The 16,031-nt window shown below is 45.6% G+C and overlaps 4 non-coding genes across 4 annotated transcripts; all 4 read left to right on the top strand.

Moving 5' to 3' along the window:
* Nucleotides 1-377: 377 nt before the first annotated feature.
* On the top strand, nucleotides 378-450 carry TRNAR-ACG (transfer RNA arginine (anticodon ACG)). Its single transcript has one exon. It is a non-coding gene; the product is annotated as a tRNA-Arg (tRNA).
* A 7,005-nt stretch (nucleotides 451-7,455) lies between these two features.
* Nucleotides 7,456-7,528, top strand: TRNAR-ACG (transfer RNA arginine (anticodon ACG)). The gene has a single exon. It is a non-coding gene; the product is annotated as a tRNA-Arg (tRNA).
* A 1,958-nt stretch (nucleotides 7,529-9,486) lies between these two features.
* On the top strand, nucleotides 9,487-9,559 carry TRNAR-ACG (transfer RNA arginine (anticodon ACG)). The gene has a single exon. It is a non-coding gene; the product is annotated as a tRNA-Arg (tRNA).
* A 6,009-nt stretch (nucleotides 9,560-15,568) lies between these two features.
* Nucleotides 15,569-15,641, top strand: TRNAR-ACG (transfer RNA arginine (anticodon ACG)). The gene has a single exon. It is a non-coding gene; the product is annotated as a tRNA-Arg (tRNA).
* The last annotated feature ends 390 nt before the right edge of the window (nucleotides 15,642-16,031 follow it).

Raw genomic sequence — 16,031 nt, 5'->3', positions numbered from 1 at the left:
AGTTGTATTTCCCGCCACACCGCCCTCTGCACTTGCACTGCAGTGGAAAAGAACTAGTTAAATCGCGAGTTCTGACCAAATCGAAAAGACTTTGATCCAATCAGAGCAGGGAACAAAATATACAAAGTGACATCACTACTCTTTGCCCAAGAGAGCAGTGGCTGTTAAAGTTGTTGTGACTTTTATTGCCTGTACATTCGGTGAGTTCCTTAAGTGATCCCTTCATAGACCTCAGTATTTGACTCTTCACTACTTAATGTGAAAGAGCTATCATTTTCCCAGCTTATTCAACCTGTCTAGCGTGCACACTACCGACCATATCCCAGAGCGCATATGCACTGGTCTAGTACTCTGCCCCGTCGTGTAGAGATAGCAGTGGGCCAGTGGCGCAATGGATAACGCGTCTGCCTACGGAGCAGAAGATTCCAGGTTCGACTCCTGGCTGGCTCGACTCCACGCACAAAGTGCTCATTTCATCCCTTTGTTAAGAAGTGCAATTATTAATGACAACATGAAACTAGACGTGTGTTAAAAAGTTACTCTACTGTACTTTGCCAAAATGGCGGCATTTTAATTAAAACATATATAGGGGAAATGGACACAAATATCTTTTTTTTTATTTAATAGCATAAAACAAAAGATGCATTCCCGGATGCTCTGTTTTAATTATAAAGAAAAGAAAGGTTACAGTCGTCTTGACAAAGAACTTATTTTTATGGGAAATTTAATTTTTGTGACATACACGTGTAGCGCACTATTATAGTTGAACAAATTCTAACCTTCTCTTAGGAACACTGGGTGATCAGGGAGGGGGGGGGAGGTGGAGTGGGGTGGGGAGGGGGGAGGGAGAAGTGTGTGCTTTTCTTTTTTTTCTTGAAGCTGTGTGTCAACGCATGCCCGAAGGCTGCTCCTTGATGCAATACATCGTGTGCTTTTATTTTATTTTATTTTATGTATGCGTTTTTATATAGCGCAGACTTTACCCGAAGGTATCAGAGCGCTTCACAATACTTCACAATAGGAACAGAACTGATACATGAGAACATTATAAGTGAACAAATTACAAAAGCAAACGTTACATTGCATGCGGCAAAAGTGGCAATCGTGAGCTAACAAAATACAAGAGGTAACAAACGGTGCATTACAGGAGGAAAAAGTGACACGTGTGCAGGTTACAAAAGCATATAAAGTAAACATAAAGGTATAATACTGCAATATATGGAGGACACTCAAACACAAGGAGCCTGTCCTTTGGGCCCGGGGACACGCTTTCCGCCGCCCCCCCCCCCGTTGTGTGATGCCTCGGCGAGCGCCCTGACGCTGGAGAGGCCCACCACGTGGCTACAGGGGCCCTGTCTGTCTTCCGGCTCCTCACCCCCAGCCTCACTGCGCACCCTGCCGGCCCCTGGCCTCTGGCAGTGTGCATCAGCTGTCGCTTGAAGGCCCTGGTCCTTGCAGTGATGCTTCCCGCGCGGTGTTTAGTTTGGAAGACGATGATGATGAGGTGTACTTCGTGTCCTTCATTGGCAGAGATGGTGCGCAGAGTCTGCGCCACCAATGTGCGACGTACCGATCGCAGGATCCCCGGTACATGCTATGATCAACACTGGGGCATCCGTGAACGTCATGGACAGCATCCAATATGAACGTCTATCCCCTCGCCCACCTCTCTCTCCATCCAACGCTAAAATCTACACCTAGAAACAGTGTAGATTAGGCCCCACTCTGCGGCCTAGGTATTCCTACCCCCGGTGATACGGCACCACAGAGGGTACAAAGCTCGATGGGGGTACAGCACTCCTCGGAACACCGGTTAAGCACGAAAGTAGCCCACGTGCGTACATATCAGTGTGTGCTGAGGCTTCTGGCGTCAGTGGCCTAGTCATTACCAAAGGAAGTACCCAACCAATACTTACAGCGCCTGCTCCCTTCATTGTGTGACCACAGGCGCAAGGCCAACAGGATGCTTCCTGGCAGGCCACCTTATCTGAAAGACTGTAGAACTGATTTTGTTTGTTTATAGCATATAGTAGTTTGTTCGTAGTTGTCATGTAGTACTGTCTGCAAAATGTTATATATTGTTATATATAACGGAAGGAATTGTAAGATGTCAGGCTCCAGCCGCATTTCTGCAGTTAGAGGAGGCAAAGCCAAGAAGCCTTTCCCCTCGAATGCAGCATTCATCTCTGCAAAGAAGAAAAGTGTGCAGGGCTCTGAAGCTCCACAAACCTGTAGGCTGGCTTCAGAGCTGCGACTTGAAATGAGTTGATATTGTACTTAGCTCCTAGAACTGTGTGTTTTCTATTGTAGAGTGCGCCGCTATATCCTTACTGTCTGTCACAGCACCAACTTGTAGCACCTCACCTGTGATTTGGCTATTAGCTGTTCTCTGAAGACTTCATACACAGCGGGCCAGTGGCGCAATGGATAACGTGTCTGCCTACGGAGCAGAAGATTCCAGGTTCGACTCCTGGCTGGCTCGAATTGTGGAGGCACCTTTTTTCAACCAATAATATAAACATTACAATGATCTATAAACATTATAAGAAACTACATCATGCCTGTTAGACCATGAAGTTCCGTCCTGTCTGGTTTTATAATAAACTGACCTGTAAATTTCGTTACATAAACAGCTACGCATTTGATTAAGTTACATACTAGGAATTTAACGCCAATATTTAGTTTTTAAAGTGGGCCATCAGAGTTTCTCGATAGGTCTGTTTTAACTGTAAAACAGATAACTGTCGATTTGCCAAAGGGCCCAATATTTTCATCGAACAATAAATGCTAGTGAAATGTTTTTTAAAAAGCACCTTTACAAGCGTGGTCTCGAAGGCGCGGACCTTCATAATGGCTGTCACGGATGCAGCTGCTAGTGACTTTTTCCATTTAAACTGGTCAAAATAACGTGGCATCTGTGACACTAGTGCATGGCCATTGGCCACGGTTCTAGAAAAATAAATAACAAATGTATTGTGTCTGCGGAACAGTGGTTCTTTCCAGTTGCGATGTATAATGTGCGCAAACAGTTGTATTTCCCGCCACACCGCCCTCTGCACTTGCACTGCAGTGGAAAAGAACTAGTTAAATCGCGAGTTCTGACCAAATCGAAAAGACTTTGATCCAATCAGAGCAGGGAACAAAATATACAAAGTTACATCACTACTCTTTGCCCAAGAGAGCAGTGGCTGTTAAAGTTGTTGTGACTTTTATTGCCTGTACATTCGGTGAGTTCCTTAAGTGATCCCTTCATAGACCTCAGTATTTGACTCTTCACTACTTAATGTGAAAGAGCTATAATTTTCCCAGCTTATTCAACCTGTCTAGTGTGCACACTACCGACCATATCCCAGAGCGCATATGCACTGGTCTAGTACTCTGCCCCGTCGTATGCAGATAGCAGTGGGCCAGTGGCGCAATGGATAACGCGTCTGCCTACGGAGCAGAAGATTCCAGATTCGACTCCTGGCTGGCTCGACTCCACGCACAAAGTGCTCATTTCATCCCTTGGTTAAGAAGTGCAATTATTAATGAGAACATGAAACTAGACGTGTGTTAAAAAGTTACTCTACTGTAGGCATGAGCGGATTTTGCGGATTGGCAATCCGCGAATTTGCGGATTTGCAAACTCGCAATCCGCAAAATCCGCGAATTCCCGCGAATTTGCGGATTTTTTTTTTTTTTTGTGTTCGCCCGTGTTTCTGCCATTTCGCGAGGGTTTTTACAATTTCGCAATTTGCGAACTTACCTGTCGGGTCGCAAGTTTTGCGAACTTGTTGTTTCTACGTGTCCAACCTGTTTGGGACACTCTTCTTCATCACTGCCACTCTCTGTCACCACTGCCACTCTCTGACTACTCATGCCACCCTCTGGCCCACCCATGCCACCCTCTGTTTCATCACCACACCCTCTGGTTGTCCAGTGTACATTATTTTCGGCAAAGCAAAGCACACCTTCCCTGCCTCAAGTGACCTGAATTAATTTGGGGCTGATTAATGTGTCACAGAATATTTTTTTAGCTGGCACCTGCTTCCTTAGTGCGCCCTGATTAGTGATCTTTTGCACTTGCTAAGTGCTTTCATTGTTGCAAAATTAGTTACAACACCTGCCCTGCCCCAACTGACAATAATGAATTAGGGGCTGATTAATGGATTTTAACTTCCAGCCTGGCTCCTGCTTGTCTCCCTTAGCTGTAATTCAGGACCTTTGTGGCATATGTGTAACTATTCTGAGGTTCAGAGCAGGGTCACATAATAGTTGCAACTGGCAACTGAACTCTGGAGGGGCCCCTCAGGAAGCACTACAGGAAATGGCTACTAATGATGTGCCTGAACTTTTGAACCTGGTAAGTAGTTACTTTCAGTTTTGCTTAGATCGTATTTCTGCAATTTCGCACTTATTCGCGGGGCGCGAACTCACGCGAACAGTGCGAGCAGTGCGAGCAAAATCCGCTGCTCGCGGATTTGCGGATTTTGCAGGAAATTCGCAAATCTCGCGGATTGCGGATTTCCCGAAAATCCGCAAAATCCGCGAGCGGAACGGATTTTCCGCCCATGCCTACTCTACTGTACTTTGCCAAAATGGCGGCATTTTAATTAAAACATATATAGGGGAAATGGACACAAATATCTTTTTTTTTATTTAATAGCATAAAACAAAAGATGCATTCCCGGATGCTCTGTTTTAATTATAAAGAAAAGAAAGGTTACAGTGGTCTTGACAAAGAACTTATTTTTTATGGGAAATTTAATTTTTGTGACATACACATGTAGCGCACTATTATAGTTGAACAAATTCTAACCTTCTCTTAGGAACACTGGGTGATCAGGGGGGGGGGGAGGTGGAGTGGGGTGGGGAGGGGGGAGGGAGAAGTGTGTGCTTTTCTTTTTTTTCTTGAAGCTGTGTGTCAACGCATGCCCGAAGGCTGCTCCTTGATGCAATACATCGTGTGCTTTTATTTTATTTTATTTTATGTATGCGTTTTTATATAGCGGAGACTTTACCCGAAGGTATCAGAGCGCTTCACAATACTTCACAATAGGAACAGAACTGATACATGAGAACATTACAAGTGAACAAATTACAAAAGCAAACGTTACATTGCATGCGGCAAAAGTGGCAATCGTGAGCTAACAAAATACAAGAGGTAACAAACGGTGCATTACAGGAGGAAAAAGTGACACGTGTGCAGGTTACAAAAGCATATAAAGTAAACATAAAGGTATAATACTGCAATATATGGAGGACACTCAAACACAAGGAGCCTGTCCTTTGGGCCCGGGGACACGCTTTCCGCCGCCCCCCCCCCCCCCCCGTTGTGTGATGCCTCGGCGAGCGCCCTGGAGGGGGAGAAGCGAGTAGTGCCCTGACGCTGGAGAGGCCCACCACGTGGCTACAGGGGCCCTGTCTGTCTTCCGGCTCCTCACCCCCAGCCTCACTGCGCACCCTGCCGGCCCCTGGCCTCTGGCAGTGTGCATCAGCTGTCGCTTGAAGACCCTGGTCCTTGCAGTGATGCTTCCCGCGCGGTGTTTAGTTTGGAAGACGATGATGATGAGGTGTACTTCGTGTCCTTCATTGGCAGAGATGGTGCGCAGAGTCTGCGCCACCAATGTGCGACGTACCGATCGCAGGATCCCCGGTACATGCTATGATCAACACTGGGGCATCCGTGAACGTCATGGACAGCATCCAATATGAACGTCTATCCCCTCGCCCACCTCTCTCTCCATCCAACGCTAAAATCTACACCTAGAAACAGTGTAGATTAGGCCCCACTCTGCGGCCTAGGTATTCCTACCCCCGGTGATACGGCACCACAGAGGGTACAAAGCTCGATGGGGGTACAGCACTCCTCGGAACACCGGTTAAGCACGAAAGTAGCCCACGTGCGTACATATCAGTGTGTGCTGAGGCTTCTGGCGTCAGTGGCCTAGTCATTACCAAAGGAAGTACCCAACCAATACTTACAGCGCCTGCACCCTTCATTGTGTGACCACAGGCGCAAGGCCAACAGGATGCTTCCTGGCAGGCCACCTTATCTGAAAGACTGTAGAACTGATTTTGTTTGTTTATAGCATATAGTAGTTTGTTCGTAGTTGTCATGTAGTACTGTCTGCAAAATGTTATAAATTGTTATATATAACGGAAGGAATTGTAAGATGTCAGGCTCCAGCCGCATTTCTGCAGTTAGAGGAGGCAAAGCCAAGAAGCCTTTCCCCTCGAAGGCAGCATTCATCTCTGCAAAGCAGTAAAGTGAGCAGGGCTCTGAAACTCCACAAACCTGTAGGCTGGCTTCAGAGCTTCGACTTGAAATGAGTTGATATTGTACTTAGCTCCTAGAACTGTGTGTTTTCTATTGTAGAGTGCGCCGCTATATCCTTACTGTCTGTCACAGCACCAACTTGTAGCACCTCACCTGTGATTTGGCTATTACCTGTTCTCTGAAGACTTCGTACACAGCGGGCCAGTGGCGCAATGGATAACGCGTCTGCCTACGGAGCAGAAGATTCCAGGTTCGACTCCTGGCTGGCTAGAATTGTGGAGGCACCTTTTTTCAACCAATAATATAAACATTACAATGATCTATAAACATTATAAGAAACTACATCATGCCTGTTAGACCATGAAGTTCCGTCCTGTCTGGTTTTATAATAAACTGACCTGTAAATTTCGTTACATAAACAGCTACGCATTTGATTAAGTTACATACTAGGAATTTAACGCCAATATTTAGTTTTTAAAGTGGGCCATCAGAGTTTCTCGATAGGTCTGTTTTAACTGTAAAACAGATAACTGTCGATTTGCCAAAGGGCCCAATATTTTCATCGAACAATAAATGCTAGTGAAATGTTTTTTAAAAAGCACCTTTACAAGCGTGGTCTCGAAGGCGCGGACCTTCATAATGGCTGTCACGGATGCAGCTGCTAGTGACTTTTTCCATTTAAACTGGTCAAAATAACGTGGCATCTGTGATACTAGTGCATGGCCATTGGCCACGGTTCTAGAAAAATAAATAACAAATGTATTGTGTCTGCGGAACAGTGGTTCTTTCCAGTTGCGATGTATAATGTGCGCAAACAGTTGTATTTCCCGCCACACCGCCCTCTGCACTTGCACTGCAGTGGAAAAGAACTAGTTAAATCGCGAGTTCTGACCAAATCGAAAAGACTTTGATCCAATCAGAGCAGGGAACAAAATATACAAAGTGACATCACTACTCTTTGCCCAAGAGAGCAGTGGCTGTTAAAGTTGTTGTGACTTTTATTGCCTGTACATTCGGTGAGTTCCTTAAGTGATCCCTTCATAGACCTCAGTATTTGACTCTTCACTACTTAATGTGAAAGAGCTATCATTTTCCCAGCTTATTCAACCTGTCTAGCGTGCACACTACCGACCATATCCCAGAGCGCATATGCACTGGTCTAGTACTCTGCCCCGTCGTGTAGAGATAGCAGTGGGCCAGTGGCGCAATGGATAACGCGTCTGCCTACGGAGCAGAAGATTCCAGGTTCGACTCCTGGCTGGCTCGACTCCACGCACAAAGTGCTCATTTCATCCCTTTGTTAAGAAGTGCAATTATTAATGACAACATGAAACTAGACGTGTGTTAAAAAGTTACTCTACTGTACTTTGCCAAAATGGCGGCATTTTAATTAAAACATATATAGGGGAAATGGACACAAATATCTTTTTTTTTATTTAATAGCATAAAACAAAAGATGCATTCCCGGATGCTCTGTTTTAATTATAAAGAAAAGAAAGGTTACAGTCGTCTTGACAAAGAACTTATTTTTATGGGAAATTTAATTTTTGTGACATACACGTGTAGCGCACTATTATAGTTGAACAAATTCTAACCTTCTCTTAGGAACACTGGGTGATCAGGGAGGGGGGGGGGAGGTGGAGTGGGGTGGGGAGGGGGGAGGGAGAAGTGTGTGCTTTTCTTTTTTTTCTTGAAGCTGTGTGTCAACGCATGCCCGAAGGCTGCTCCTTGATGCAATACATCGTGTGCTTTTATTTTATTTTATTTTATGTATGCGTTTTTATATAGCGCAGACTTTACCCGAAGGTATCAGAGCGCTTCACAATACTTCACAATAGGAACAGAACTGATACATGAGAACATTACAAGTGAACAAATTACAAAAGCAAACGTTACATTGCATGCGGCAAAAGTGGCAATCGTGAGCTAACAAAATACAAGAGGTAACAAACGGTGCATTACAGGAGGAAAAAGTGACACGTGTGCAGGTTACAAAAGCATATAAAGTAAACATAAAGGTATAATACTGCAATATATGGAGGACACTCAAACACAAGGAGCCTGTCCTTTGGGCCCGGGGACACGCTTTCCGCCGCCCCCCCCCGTTGTGTGATGCCTCGGCGAGCGCCCTGACGCTGGAGAGGCCCACCACGTGGCTACAGGGGCCCTGTCTGTCTTCCGGCTCCTCACCCCCAGCCTCACTGCGCACCCTGCCGGCCCCTGGCCTCTGGCAGTGTGCATCAGCTGTCGCTTGAAGGTCCTGGTCCTTGCAGTGATGCTTCCCGCGCGGTGTTTAGTTTGGAAGACGATGATGATGAGGTGTACTTCGTGTCCTTCATTGGCAGAGATGGTGCGCAGAGTCTGCGCCACCAATGTGCGACGTACCGATCGCAGGATCCCCGGTACATGCTATGATCAACACTGGGGCATCCGTGAACGTCATGGACAGCATCCAATATGAACGTCTATCCCCTCGCCCACCTCTCTCTCCATCCAACGCTAAAATCTACACCTAGAAACAGTGTAGATTAGGCCCCACTCTGCGGCCTAGGTATTCCTACCCCCGGTGATACGGCACCACAGAGGGTACAAAGCTCGATGGGGGTACAGCACTCCTCGGAACACCGGTTAAGCACGAAAGTAGCCCACGTGCGTACATATCAGTGTGTGCTGAGGCTTCTGGCGTCAGTGGCCTAGTCATTACCAAAGGAAGTACCCAACCAATACTTACAGCGCCTGCTCCCTTCATTGTGTGACCACAGGCGCAAGGCCAACAGGATGCTTCCTGGCAGGCCACCTTATCTGAAAGACTGTAGAACTGATTTTGTTTGTTTATAGCATATAGTAGTTTGTTCGTAGTTGTCATGTAGTACTGTCTGCAAAATGTTATATATTGTTATATATAACGGAAGGAATTGTAAGATGTCAGGCTCCAGCTGCATTTCTGCAGTTAGAGGAGGCAAAGCCAAGAAGCCTTTCCCCTCGAAGGCAGCATTCATCTCTGCAAAGAAGAAAAGTGTGCAGGGCTCTGAAGCTCCACAAACCTGTAGGCTGGCTTCAGAGCTGTGACTTGAAATGAGTTGATATTGTACTTAGCTCCTAGAACTGTGTGTTTTCTATTGTAGAGTGCGCCGCTATATCCTTACTGTCTGTCACAGCACCAACTTGTAGCACCTCACCTGTGATTTGGCTATTACCTGTTCTCTGAAGACTTCATACACAGCGGGCCAGTGGCGCAATGGATAACGCGTCTGCCTACGGAGCAGAAGATTCCAGGTTCGACTCCTGGCTGGCTCGAATTGTGGAGGCACCTTTTTTCAACCAATAATATAAACATTACAATGATCTATAAACATTATAAGAAACTACATCATGCCTGTTAGACCATGAAGTTCCGTCCTGTCTGGTTTTATAATAAACTGACCTGTAAATTTCGTTACATAAACAGCTACGCATTTGATTAAGTTACATACTAGGAATTTAACGCCAATATTTAGTTTTTAAAGTGGGCCATCAGAGTTTCTCGATAGGTCTGTTTTAACTGTAAAACAGATAACTGTCGATTTGCCAAAGGGCCCAATATTTTCATCGAACAATAAATGCTAGTGAAATGTTTTTTAAAAAGCACCTTTACAAGCGTGGTCTCGAAGGCGCGGACCTTCATAATGGCTGTCACGGATGCAGCTGCTAGTGACTTTTTCCATTTAAACTGGTCAAAATAACGTGGCATCTGTGACACTAGTACATGGCCATTGGCCACGGTTCTAGAAAAATAAATAACAAATGTATTGTGTCTGCGGAACAGTGGTTCTTTCCAGTTGCGATGTATAATGTGCGCAAACAGTTGTATTTCCCGCCACACCGCCCTCTGCACTTGCACTGCAGTGGAAAAGAACTAGTTAAATCGCGAGTTCTGACCAAATCGAAAAGACTTTGATCCAATCAGAGCAGGGAACAAAATATACAAAGTTACATCACTACTCTTTGCCCAAGAGAGCAGTGGCTGTTAAAGTTGTTGTGACTTTTATTGCCTGTACATTCGGTGAGTTCCTTAAGTGATCCCTTCATAGACCTCAGTATTTGACTCTTCACTACTTAATGTGAAAGAGCTATAATTTTCCCAGCTTATTCAACCTGTCTAGTGTGCACACTACCGACCATATCCCAGAGCGCATATGCACTGGTCTAGTACTCTGCCCCGTCGTATGCAGATAGCAGTGGGCCAGTGGCGCAATGGATAACGCGTCTGCCTACGGAGCAGAAGATTCCAGATTCGACTCCTGGCTGGCTCGACTCCACGCACAAAGTGCTCATTTCATCCCTTGGTTAAGAAGTGCAATTATTAATGACAACATGAAACTAGACGTGTGTTAAAAAGTTACTCTACTGTACTTTGCCAAAATGGCGGCATTTTAATTAAAACATATATAGGGGAAATGGACACAAATATCTTTTTTTTTATTTAATAGCATAAAACAAAAGATGCATTCCCGGATGCTCTGTTTTAATTATAAAGAAAAGAAAGGTTACAGTGGTCTTGACAAAGAACTTATTTTTTATGGGAAATTTAATTTTTGTGACATACACATGTAGCGCACTATTATAGTTGAACAAATTCTAACCTTCTCTTAGGAACACTGGGTGATCAGGGGGGGGGGGAGGTGGAGTGGGGTGGGGAGGGGGGAGGGAGAAGTGTGTGCTTTTCTTTTTTTTCTTGAAGCTGTGTGTCAACGCATGCCCGAAGGCTGCTCCTTGATGCAATACATCGTGTGCTTTTATTTTATTTTATTTTATGTATGCGTTTTTATATAGCGCAGACTTTACCCGAAGGTATCAGAGCGCTTCACAATACTTCACAATAGGAACAGAACTGATACATGAGAACATTACAAGTGAACAAATTACAAAAGCAAACGTTACATTGCATGCGGCAAAAGTGGCAATCGTGAGCTAACAAAATACAAGAGGTAACAAACGGTGCATTACAGGAGGAAAAAGTGACACGTGTGCAGGTTACAAAAGCATATAAAGTAAACATAAAGGTATAATACTGCAATATATGGAGGACACTCAAACACAAGGAGCCTGTCCTTTGGGCCCGGGGACACGCTTTCCGCCGCCCCCCCCCCCCCCCCGTTGTGTGATGCCTCGGCGAGCGCCCTGGAGGGGGAGAAGCGAGTAGTGCCCTGACGCTGGAGAGGCCCACCACGTGGCTACAGGGGCCCTGTCTGTCTTCCGGCTCCTCACCCCCAGCCTCACTGCGCACCCTGCCGGCCCCTGGCCTCTGGCAGTGTGCATCAGCTGTCGCTTGAAGACCCTGGTCCTTGCAGTGATGCTTCCCGCGCGGTGTTTAGTTTGGAAGACGATGATGATGAGGTGTACTTCGTGTCCTTCATTGGCAGAGATGGTGCGCAGAGTCTGCGCCACCAATGTGCGACGTACCGATCGCAGGATCCCCGGTACATGCTATGATCAACACTGGGGCATCCGTGAACGTCATGGACAGCATCCAATATGAACGTCTATCCCCTCGCCCACCTCTCTCTCCATCCAACGCTAAAATCTACACCTAGAAACAGTGTAGATTAGGCCCCACTCTGCGGCCTAGGTATTCCTACCCCCGGTGATACGGCACCACAGAGGGTACAAAGCTCGATGGGGGTACAGCACTCCTCGGAACACCGGTTAAGCACGAAAGTAGCCCACGTGCGTACATATCAGTGTGTGCTGAGGCTTCTGGCGTCAGTGGCCTAGTCATTACCAAAGGAAGTACCCAACCAATACTTACAGCGCCTGCTCCCTTCATTGTGTGACCACAGGCGCAAGGCCAACAGGATGCTTCCTGGCAGGCCACCTTATCTGAAAGACTGTAGAACTGATTTTGTTTGTTTATAGCATATAGTAGTTTGTTCGTAGTTGTCATGTAGTACTGTCTGCAAAATGTTATAAATTGTTATATATAACGGAAGGAATTGTAAGATGTCAGGCTCCAGCCGCATTTCTGCAGTTAGAGGAGGCAAAGCCAAGAAGCCTTTCCCCTCGAAGGCAGCATTCATCTCTGCAAAGCAGTAAAGTGAGCAGGGCTCTGAAACTCCACAAACCTGTAGGCTGGCTTCAGAGCTTCGACTTGAAATGAGTTGATATTGTACTTAGCTCCTAGAACTGTGTGTTTTCTATTGTAGAGTGCGCCGCTATATCCTTACTGTCTGTCACAGCACCAACTTGTAGCACCTCACCTGTGATTTGGCTATTACCTGTTCTCTGAAGACTTCGTACACAGCGGGCAAGTGGCGCAATGGATAACGCGTCTGCCTACGGAGCAGAAGATTCCAGGTTCGACTCCTGGCTGGCTCGAATTGTGGAGGCACCTTTTTTCAACCAATAATATAAACATTACAATGATCTATAAACATTATAAGAAACTACATCATGCCTGTTAGACCATGAAGGTTCGTCCTGTCTGGTTTTATAATAAACTGACCTGTAAATTTCGTTACATAAACAGCTACGCATTTGATTAAGTTAGATACTAGGAATTTAACGCCAATATTTAGTTTTTAAAGTGGGCCATCAGAGTTTCTCGATAGGTCTGTTTTAACTGTAAAACAGATAACTGTCGATTTGCCAAAGGGCCCAATATTTTCATCGAACAATAAATGCTAGTGAAATGTTTTTTAAAAAGCACCTTTACAAGCGTGGTCTCGAAGGCGCAGACCTTCATAATGGCTGTCACGGATGCAGCTGCTAGTGACTTTTTCCATTTAAACTGGTCAAAATAACGTGGCATCTGTGATACTAGTGCATGGCCATTGGCCACGGTTCTAGAAAAATAAATAACAAATGTATTGTGTCTGCGGAACAGTGGTTCTTTCCAGTTGCGATGTATAATGTGCGCAAACAGTTGTATTTCCCGCCACACCGCCCTCTGCACTTGCACTGCAGTGGAAAAGAACTAGTTAAATCGCGAGTTCTGACCAAATCGAAAAGACTTTGATCCAATCAGAGCAGGGAACAAAATATACAAAGTGACATCACTACTCTTTGCCCAAGAGAGCAGTGGCTGTTAAAGTTGTTGTGACTTTTATTGCCTGTACATTCGGTGAGTTCCTTAAGTGATCCCTTCATAGACCTCAGTATTTGACTCTTCACTACTTAATGTGAAAGAGCTATAATTTTCCCAGCTTATTCAACCTGTCTAGTGTGCACACTACCGACCATATCCCAGAGCGCATATGCACTGGTCTAGTACTCTGCCCCGTCGTATGCAGATAGCAGTGGGCCAGTGGCGCAATGGATAACGCGTCTGCCTACGGAGCAGAAGATTCCAGATTCGACTCCTGGCTGGCTCGACTCCACGCACAAAGTGCTCATTTCATCCCTTGGTTAAGAAGTGCAATTATTAATGACAACATGAAACTAGACGTGTGTTAAAAAGTTACTCTACTGTACTTTGCCAAAATGGCGGCATTTTAATTAAAACATATATAGGGGAAATGGACACAAATATCTTTTTTTTTATTTAATAGCATAAAACAAAAGATGCATTCCCGGATGCTCTGTTTTAATTATAAAGAAAAGAAAGGTTACAGTGGTCTTGACAAAAAACTTATTTTTTATGGGAAATTTAATTTTTGTGACATACACATGTAGCGCACTATTATAGTTGAACAAATTCTAACCTTCTCTTAGGAACACTGGGTGATCAGGGGGGGGGGGGGAGAAGTGTGTGCTTTTCTTTTTTTTCTTGAAGCTGTGTGTCAACGCATGCCCGAAGGCTGCTCCTTGATGCAATACATCGTGTGCTTTTATTTTATTTTATTTTATGTATGCGTTTTTATATAGCGCAGACTTTACCCGAAGGTATCAGAGCGCTTCACAATACTTCACAATAGGAACAGAACTGATACATGAGAACATTACAAGTGAACAAATTACAAAAGCAAACGTTACATTGCATGCGGCAAAAGTGGCAATCGTGAGCTAACAAAATACAAGAGGTAACAAACGGTGCATTACAGGAGGAAAAAGTGACACGTGTGCAGGTTACAAAAGCATATAAAGTAAACATAAAGGTATAATACTGCAATATATGGAGGACACTCAAACACAAGGAGCCTGTCCTTTGGGCCCGGGGACACGCTTTCCGCCGCCCCCCCCCCCGTTGTGTGATGCCTCGGCGAGCGCCCTGGAGGGGGAGAAGCGAGTAGTGCCCTGACGCTGGAGAGGCCCACCACGTGGCTACAGGGGCCCTGTCTGTCTTCCGGCTCCTCACCCCCAGCCTCACTGCGCACCCTGCCGGCCCCTGGCCTCTGGCAGTGTGCATCAGCTGTCGCTTGAAGACCCTGGTCCTTGCAGTGATGCTTCCCGCGCGGTGTTTATTTTGGAAGACGATGATGATGAGGTGTACTTCGTGTCCTTCATTGGCAGAGATGGTGCGCAGAGTCTGCGCCACCAATGTGCGACGTACCGATCGCAGGATCCCCGGTACATGCTATGATCAACACTGGGGCATCCGTGAACGTCATGGACAGCATCCAATATGAACGTCTATCCCCTCGCCCACCTCTCTCTCCATCCAACGCTAAAATCTACACCTAGAAACAGTGTAGATTAGGCCCCACTCTGCGGCCTAGGTATTCCTACCCCCGGTGATACGGCACCACAGAGGGTACAAAGCTCGATGGGGGTACAGCACTCCTCGGAACACCGGTTAAGCACGAAAGTAGCCCACGTGCGTACATATCAGTGTGTGCTGAGGCTTCTGGCGTCAGTGGCCTAGTCATTACCAAAGGAAGTACCCAACCAATACTTACAGCGCCTGCTCCCTTCATTGTGTGACCACAGGCGCAAGGCCAACAGGATGCTTCCTGGCAGGCCACCTTATCTGAAAGACTGTAGAACTGATTTTGTTTGTTTATAGCATATAGTAGTTTGTTCGTAGTTGTCATGTAGTACTGTCTGCAAAATGTTATAAATTGTTATATATAACGGAAGGAATTGTAAGATGTCAGGCTCCAGCCGCATTTCTGCAGTTAGAGGAGGCAAAGCCAAGAAGCCTTTCCCCTCGAAGGCAGCATTCATCTCTGCAAAGCAGTAAAGTGAGCAGGGCTCTGAAACTCCACAATCCTGTAGGCTGGCTTCAGAGCTTCGACTTGAAATGAGTTGATATTGTACTTAGCTCCTAGAACTGTGTGTTTTCTATTGTAGAGTGCGCCGCTATATCCTTACTGTCTGTCACAGCACCAACTTGTAGCACCTCACCTGTGATTTGGCTATTACCTGTTCTCTGAAGACTTTATACACAGCGGGCCAGTGGCGCAATGGATAACGCGTCTGCCTACGGAGCAGAAGATTCCAGGTTCGACTCCTGGCTGGCTCGAATTGTGGAGGCACCTTTTTTCAACCAATAATATAAACATTACAATGATCTATAAACATTATAAGAAACTACATCATGCCTGTTAGACCATGAAGGTTCGTCCTGTCTGGTTTTATAATAAACTGACCTGTAAATTTCGTTACATAAACAGCTACGCATTTGATTAAGTTAGATACTAGGAATTTAACGCCAATATTTAGTTTTTAAAGTGGGCCATCAGAGTTTCTCGATAGGTCTGTTTTAACTGTAAAACAGATAACTGTCGATTTGCCAAAGGGCCCAATATTTTCATCGAACAATAAATGCTAGTGAAATGTTTTTTAAAAAGCACCATTACAAGCGTGGTCTCGAAGGCGCAGACCTTCATAATGGCTGTCACGGATGCAGCTG

Source organism: Lissotriton vulgaris, chromosome 5 (assembly GCF_964263255.1).
Source record: "Lissotriton vulgaris chromosome 5, aLisVul1.2, whole genome shotgun sequence".
NCBI classification, from domain to species: Eukaryota; Metazoa; Chordata; class Amphibia; order Caudata; family Salamandridae; genus Lissotriton; species Lissotriton vulgaris.
Note: the sequence above shows the minus strand (reverse complement) of the source record. Positions and strands in the feature narration are given on the sequence as shown.